The sequence below is a fragment of the Protopterus annectens genome, chromosome 2.part2, assembly GCF_019279795.1.
Source record: "Protopterus annectens isolate FY-2018-M chromosome 2.part2, PAN1.0, whole genome shotgun sequence".
Lineage (NCBI taxonomy): Eukaryota > Metazoa > Chordata > Ceratodontiformes > Protopteridae > Protopterus > Protopterus annectens.
The window spans coordinates 554,179,795-554,187,294 of record NC_056730.1 but is presented as its reverse complement, the minus strand read 5'-3'; the positions used below and the strand labels follow the sequence as shown (position 1 = coordinate 554,187,294).

The 7,500-nt window shown below is 62.3% G+C and overlaps 1 non-coding gene and 1 pseudogene across 1 annotated transcript; both read right to left on the bottom strand.

The window, feature by feature from the left end:
* The window catches only part of LOC122796114, a 3,300-nt pseudogene extending 2,433 nt beyond the window's left edge, over positions 1 to 867 (bottom strand).
* Positions 868 to 1,308: 441 nt separating this feature from the next.
* On the bottom strand, positions 1,309 to 1,462 carry LOC122796124. The gene has a single exon (XR_006363950.1). It is a non-coding gene; the product is annotated as a 5.8S ribosomal RNA (ribosomal RNA).
* Positions 1,463 to 7,500: the final 6,038 nt, after the last annotated feature.

Sequence of the window (7,500 nt, the reverse complement as noted above, 5' to 3'; positions counted from 1 at the left end):
CGTGTTTCAAGACGGGACAGGTGATTCACCGACGTCGCCACAGACCCCGGGCACCCAAGGTGAGCCCGCCAGCCCAGCAGTGGGATGTGGTTGGCTGCATTGAGGGCAGTCTGGCCCAGTTGACAGTCCCGCCGGGAGCCGGGGGCCCCCGGCCCCCACCGCGAGGGCGGGGGAGGGTGCGGTAGTGGTTGTTTCCCACGACCCCGGGGCATGGTGAGGGCTGATGCCGTGGGCTGTAACACTTCCCTCCAGGGAGGGGAGCCACCTTCCATGCGGCCTTTCCGGCCGACCTGGAGCCAGTCGCGATGCACCGCCTCGGAGGAAGTGCACCCGACGGTGGCCGGCTCACCTGGGGACGGTCCCTCCCACCCCCCCGGTGGGTGAGGGGGATCCGCCAGGTTGAATCCTCCGGGCGGACCACGTGGACCCCACCCGTTTACCTCTGAACGGTTTCACACCCTCTTGAACTCTCTCTTCAAAGTTCTTTTCAACTTTCTCTTATGGTACTTGTCCGCTATCGGTCTCATGCCGGTGTTTAGCCTTAGGTGGAGTTTACCACCCGCTTTGGGCTGCATTCACAAACAACCCAACTCCAGGAAGACCTGATCCCGATGTGCAGGGGGCCACCACCGGCCTCACACCGTCCACAGGCTGAGCCTCGATCACAAGGACTTAGGCCCCATGGGCGGCGCCGGGGAGACGGACTTACGTCCGCCATATTTCCCTGCGCCCATCGCCAGGGTGAGGATTCAGCGCTGGGCTCTTTCCTCTTCACTCACCGTTACTGAGGGAATCCTGGTTAGTTTATTTTCCTCTGCTTAGTAATATGCTTAAATTCGGCGGGTCGCCATGTCTGATCTGAGGTTGCATTCCGAGCGGGGTTGCGGGGGGGGCGGCGGCGGGACGGCAGGGGCCCAGGGAGGTGGATGGGGAGGCCATCCTCTCCCCCCTCCCCAGGAACTACCCCACTTGCCTGCCACCACCCCCCACGAAACTTCCAGGCGGTGGGAGGAGGACGGCTGACACGGTCCTGGCGCACTGAAACCGGGCAGGCGGATGTCGGGATCCACCCTGGGAGGGCAGCCTGGTGGTGCTACCACCGACAGCCTCCGGGGGGGCGGGCCTGACGCATGCCTGCTCCCTCCCATCCTCGGATGTGCTTCCCGGCTCGGGGCAGCGGGGGTACTCGTCTCCTCCATCCGCATCTCTCCCTGGGGGGATGGGGGGCCCGCCCCACAGGCTCCCTCGCCTCCCTGGCCGCCCCCTCCATGGGGGGCGGACAACTCCCTGGGGCGATGGAAGGCACGATGACCCTCAGACAGGCATAGCCCCAGGAGTAACCCGGGGCCGCAAAGTGCGTTTGAAGTGTCGATGATCAATGTGTCCTGCAATTCACATTAGTTCTCACAGCTAGCTTCATTCTTCATCAAAGCACGAGCCAAGTGATCCACCACTAAGAGTCGTACTGCTTCTCGTCTGCCCGGCATCGCACCTTGAGATGAGCTCATGAGGTTTCACGGGCGGCGTCGCACGTGCCCGGACTGGGGTTACTGTCCCCGCACCATGGGACAGCAGGGAGTCCCGCGGCAGCCGGCGTGCGGCCACACCACCGACCTCCCATGCGGGGCATCCTCCAAAGGTACCCGCGACCGACATTGAGGGGAGAGAACTCCATTGTGACACCATCGGGGTTGCCCCGCGTGGCTGGAGGGGAGGCTGCCGCCCCCCTGCTGGGATGACGCCCTCTCCCCCTTGCCATGTGGGGAGCCAGCCACCTCTGGGGCGCACGGTGGACCAGACCGTCGGGCCGTGCATGCCCCCCACCATCCCCTCGTGGTGGCGGAGGGGTGCCCGCACCTCCCGCCACACGGACGGACCCTCCCACCACCGGGAGGTGAGGGAGGGATGGACGCCACCCCTTGCCCTCGGGCTCACTCGCCCTCTCCCTCCCTCCCCCTGGGAGCCATGAGCTCGGGGGGCACGGAGGGACGGGAGTCTGAGAGAAGCACGGAGAGAGAGAGAGAGAGGCACGGAGGGTCAGGGCTGCGGAGCGTGAGAGGCCCTGGTACCTGTGGACGGCGCTGTCCCGGGACCCTCTCCGTCAATGATCCTTCCGCAGGTTCACCTATGGAAACCTTGTTACGACTTTTACTTCCTCTAGATAGTAAAGTTTGATCGTCTTCTCGGCGCACCGCCGGGGCAGTGACCGTCTCCAGTGGGCCCGATCCAAGGACCTCACTAAACCATCCAATCGGTAGTAGTGACGGACAGTGTGTACAAATGGCAGGGACTTAATCAACGTGAGCTTATGACCCGCACTTAATGGGAATTCCTCGTTCGTGGGGAATATTTGCAATCTCCAGTCCCTATCATGAATGGGGTTCAGTGGATTTCCCAGACCTGTCGGCCAAGGGTAGACACAAGCTGATCCATTCAGTGTAGCATGCGTGCAGCTCCGGACATCTAAGGGCATCACAGACCTGTTATTGCTCAATCTCGTGTGGCTGAAAGCCACTTGTCCCTCTAAGAAGTTGGAGATGACCGTACGGGGCCGCATGACTAGTTAGCATGGCGGAGTCTCGTTCGTTATTGGAATTAACCAGACAAATCACTCCACTAACTAAGAACGGCCATGCACCACCACCCACAGAATCGAGAAAGAGCTATCAATCTGTCACTCCTTTCTGTGTCCGGGCCGGGTGAGGTTTCCCGTGTTGAGTCAAATTAAGCCGCAAGCTCCACTCCTGGTGGTGCCCTTCCGTCAATTCCTTTGTTTGCAACCATACTACCCCGGAACCCAAAGACTTTGGTTCCCCGGAAGGTCCCCGGCGGGTCATTGGAATAACGCCGCCGGATCGCTAGTTGGCATCGTTTATGGTCAGAACTACGACGGTATCTGATCGTCTTCGAACCTCCGACTTTCATTCTTGATTAATGAAAACATTCTTGGCAAATGCTTTTGCTTTCATTCGTCTTGCGCTGGTCCAAGAATTTCACCTCTAGCAGCAGAATACAAATGCCCCCAGCCATCCCTCTTAATCATGGCCCCAGTTCCGAAAACCAACATAATAGAACCGGAGTCCTATTCCATTATTCCTCGCTGTAGTATTCAGTCGACCGGCCTGCTTTGAACACTCTAATTTTTTCAAAGTAAACACTTCGGACCCCCGGGACACTCAGTTAAGAGCATCGAGGGAGCACTGAGAGGCAGGGGCTGGGACAGGCAGTAGCTCACCTCGCGGCGGACCGCCAGCCTGATCCCAAGATCCAGCTATGAGCTTTTTAACTGCGGCAACTTTAATATACGCTATTGGAGCTGGAATTACCATGGCTGCTGGCACCAGACTTGCCCTCCAATAGATCCTCGTTAAAGGATTTAAAGTGTACTCCTTCCAATTACAGGGCATCGAAAGAGTCCTGTATTGTTATTTTTCGTCACTACCTCCCCGAGTTGGGAGTGGGTAATTTACACGCCTGCTGCCTTCCTTGGATGTGGTAGCCGTTTCTCAGGGTCCCTCTCTGGAATCGAACCCTGATTCCCCATTACCCGTGGTCATCATGGTAGGCACAGATAGTACCATCAAAAATTGATAGGGCAGACATTCGAATGTCGCGTCGCCGCCACGAGGGCACGTGATCGGCCCGAGTTTATCTAGAGTTACCAAAGCTGCCGGGCCGAGACCCGGATTGGTTTTGGTCTGATAAATGCACGCATCCCCGGAAGGTCAGCGCTCGTCAGCATGTATTAGCTCTAGAATTGCCACAGTTATCCAAGTAACAGTGGAGCGATCAAAGGAACCATAACTGATTTAATGAGCCATTCACAGTTTCACTGTAGTGTCTGTGTGCACTGAGACTTGCATGGCTTAATCTTTGAGACAAGAATATGCTACTGGCAGGATCAACCAGATAGCAGCACCTCGGTGGGCGGGCAGAGGGATGAGGGGCCGGAACCCACCACCCCCGCCCGTGGGAGGGGTCCCTCTCCCCGCGGAGGGGGCACCCCGGGTGCTGGTCGTGGACCTTCCGGACTTCCGTGGGGGAGGGACCCCTCCGGGCTTCCACTTCTACCGGGGTGGGGAAGTTCTTCTCCCGGGCTAGATATCTCCTGGATTCTGCCAGATCGTTCTGTGTCTACTGTGCCCTTGGAGCCTCTCAGGGGACCTCCCTCCGATCCCGGCCGGCCCCGCGGAACTCCCCCGGCCACAGAGGGGCAGATCCACTCTCATCAGGACTTCCGCGACCTGCTCCTTTCCGGTCCAGAGCTCCATGGTCCACGTCTCCCCCAGATCTCCTGGAGGCTGCCTGGCAAGGGCCATGTCCCTGTGCCCTTGGAGCCCCTCAGGGGGACCTCCCTCCAATCCTGGCTGGCCCCGCGGAACTCCCCCCGGCCGCGGAGGGGCAGATCCGTCCTCATTGGGACTTCCGCGGCCCTATGCTTTCCCGTCCAGAGGGGTTCCGGGCACTTTGCGATATTTCGAGGATGCCATCGGGTACCGGGGGAGGTCCGATGCCTTCCCCTTGCCGGGCCGGAGCACTCGGGTTCCTGCAGACTCCCACCGATCGCTCCCTTGAGGACTTCCACCCCGGAGGGGGATGCGGTCCGGACCCCCCTCACCCAGGAGGGCGCTCTTCCAGCCCGGCCAATCTCAGACCCTCTCTTCCTTCCGGACTTCCATGGGGGAGGGACCCCTCCGGGCTTCCACTTCTACCAGGGCGGGAGAGTTCTTCTCCCAGGATAGATATCTCCTGGAGGCTGCCAGATCGTTCTGTGTCCCCCATGCCCTTGGAGCCTTTCAGGGGACCTCGCTCCGATCCCGGCTGGCCCCACAGAACTCCCCCCATCTGTGGAGGGGCAGATCCACTCTCAACAGGACTTCCGCGGCCCGCTCCTTTCTGGTCCAGAGCTCCATGGTCCACGTCTCCCCCAGATCTCCTGGAGGCTGCCTGGCAGGGCCGTGTCCCCCATGCCCTCAGAGCCCCTCAGGAGGACCTCCTTCCGATCCTGGCTGGCCCTGAGGAACTCCCTCCGGCAGCAGAGGGGCAGATCCGTTCTCATCGGGACTTCCACGGCCCTACGCTTTCCAGTCCAGAGCTCCACGTCCACATCTCCCCCAGGTCTCCTGGAGGCTGCCTGGCAGGGCCGTGTCCCCGTGCCCTCAGAACCCCTCAGGGGGACCTCCCTTCGATCTTGGCTGGACCCGCGGAGCTCCCCCCGGCAGTGGAGGGGCAGATCCACTCTCATCGGGCCTTCCGCGGCCCGCTCCTTTCCGGTCCAGAGCTCCACGGTCCCCGTCTGGCCCCGCGGAACTCCCCCCGGCCGTGGAGGGGCAGATCCGTCCTCATCGGGACTTCCATGGCCCTACGCTTTTCGGTCCAGAACTCCACGGTCCCCGTCTCCCCCAGGTCTCCTGGAGGCTGCCTGGCAGGGCCGTGTCCCTATGCCCTCGGAGCCCCTCAGGGGGACCTCCCTCTGATCCTGGCCGGCCCCGCAGAACTCCCCCCGGCTGCGGAGGGGCAGATCCGCTCTCATCAGGACTTCTGCGGCCTGCTCCTTTCCGGTCCAGAGCACCACAGTCCCCATCTCCCCCAGGTCTCCTGGAGGCTGCATGGCAGGGCAGTTCCGCAGGGCCAGCCGGGATCATGGAGCTCTGGACCGGAAAGGAGTGGACTGCGGAAGTCCCGATGAGAGCAGATCTGCCCCTCCGCTGCCAGGGGGAGTTCCGCGTGGCTGGCCGGGATCAGAGGGAGGTCCCCCTGAGGGGGGGGGCAGATCCGCTCTCATCGGGACTTCCACGGCCCGCTCCTTTCCGGTCCAGAGCTTCACGGTCCCTGTCTCCCCCGGGTTTCCTGGAGGCTAACTGGCAGGGCCATGTCCCCGTGCCCTCGGAGCCCCTCAGGGGGACCTCTCTCCGATCCCATCTGGCCCCACGAAACTCCCCCCAGCCCTGTAGGGGCAGATCTGCTCTCATCGGGACTTCTGCGGCCCTATGCTTTCCCATCCAGAGGGGTTCCTGGGACTTTGCGATATTTTGAGGATGCTGTCGGGTACCGGGGGAGGTTGGACACCTTCCTCTTGCCGGGCCAGAGCTCTTGGGGTCCCGCGGACTCCCGCCGGTCGCTCCCTTGAGGACTTCCACCCGGAGGGTCCGCGGTCCGGTCCCCACCTCACTCAGGCAGGAGCTCTCCCGGCCCGGCCGATCTCAGACCCTCTCTCCCTTCTGGACTTCCATGGGGACAGACCCCTCCAGGCTTCCACTTCTACCGGGGCGGGAGAGTTCTTCTGCCGGGCTAGATATCTCCTGGAGGCTGCTGGATCACTCTGTATCCCCCTTGTCCTTGGAGCCTCTCAGGGGACCTCGCTCCGATCCCGTCCGGCCCCGTGAAACTCCCCCCGGCCACGGAGGGGCAGATCGGTTCTCATCGGGACTTCCGCGGCCCGCTCCTTTCTGGTCCAGAGCTCCATGGTCCCCGTCTCCCCCAGGTCTCCTGGAGGCTGCCTGGTAGGGCCATGTCCCCCTGTGCCCTCGCAGCCCCTCAGGGGACCTCCCTATGATCCAGGCCGGCCCCACGGAACTCCCCCCGGCCGCTGAGGAGCAGATCTGCTCACATGAGGGCTCCCGAGTCCCACCCCTTTACCGTCCAGAGGGGTTCTGAGGACTTTGTGATATTTTGGGGATGCCATCGGGTCTCGGCCGAGGTCAGACACCTTCCCCCTGCCTGGCAGGAGCTCTCGGGGTCCCGCCGACTCCCGCAGGTCACTCTCTTGAGGACTTTCACCTGGAGGGTGCGGTCGGGAGCCTCTCACCCGGCCGGGGTGCACCCTACAAGGCTGATTTCAGCACCTCTCTCCCTTCCGGGCTTCCATCCCGGTGGGGGCCGGGGTCCAGACCCCCCTCCCAGGCGGGAGCTCTCCCAGCCCGGCCAATTTCTGCCCATCTCTCCCTTCCGGACTTCTGTCCCGGAGGGGCCTGAGGTCCGGACCCCCTCTCCCGGGCTGGAGCTCTCCAGGTCGGGCCGATTTCAGCACCTCTTTCCCTACCGGACTTCCGTCCCAGAAGGGGCCAAGGTCCAGACGCTCCTCTCCCGGGCGGGAGCTCTCCCAGCCTGGCCAATTTTGGCCCCTCGCTCCCTTCCAGACTTCCGTGGGGATGGGAACCCCCTCTGGGCTTTCACTTCTACCAGGGCGGGAGAGCTCTCCTCCTGGGTTAGATATCTCCTGGAGGCTGTCAAATCATTCTGTGTCCCTCGTGCTCTCTGAGCCTCTCAGGGGGACCACCCTCCAATCCTTCCCGGCCTCGTGGAACTCTGCTGGGCCTTGAGGCCTCTGACGGTCTCTCATCCGGGCTTCCATGACGCCGGTTCTGCCCTTTGCCCTCCACGTAAGGCTTTCAAACTTGCAGGGGAGATGGCCCGGGGTCCCGGCATCCCTGCGCATTTCACCGCTCGGGTCTGCCTGCCTCCCCGTGTTACCAGGTGCTGTCGAAGCTGCTCCACTCC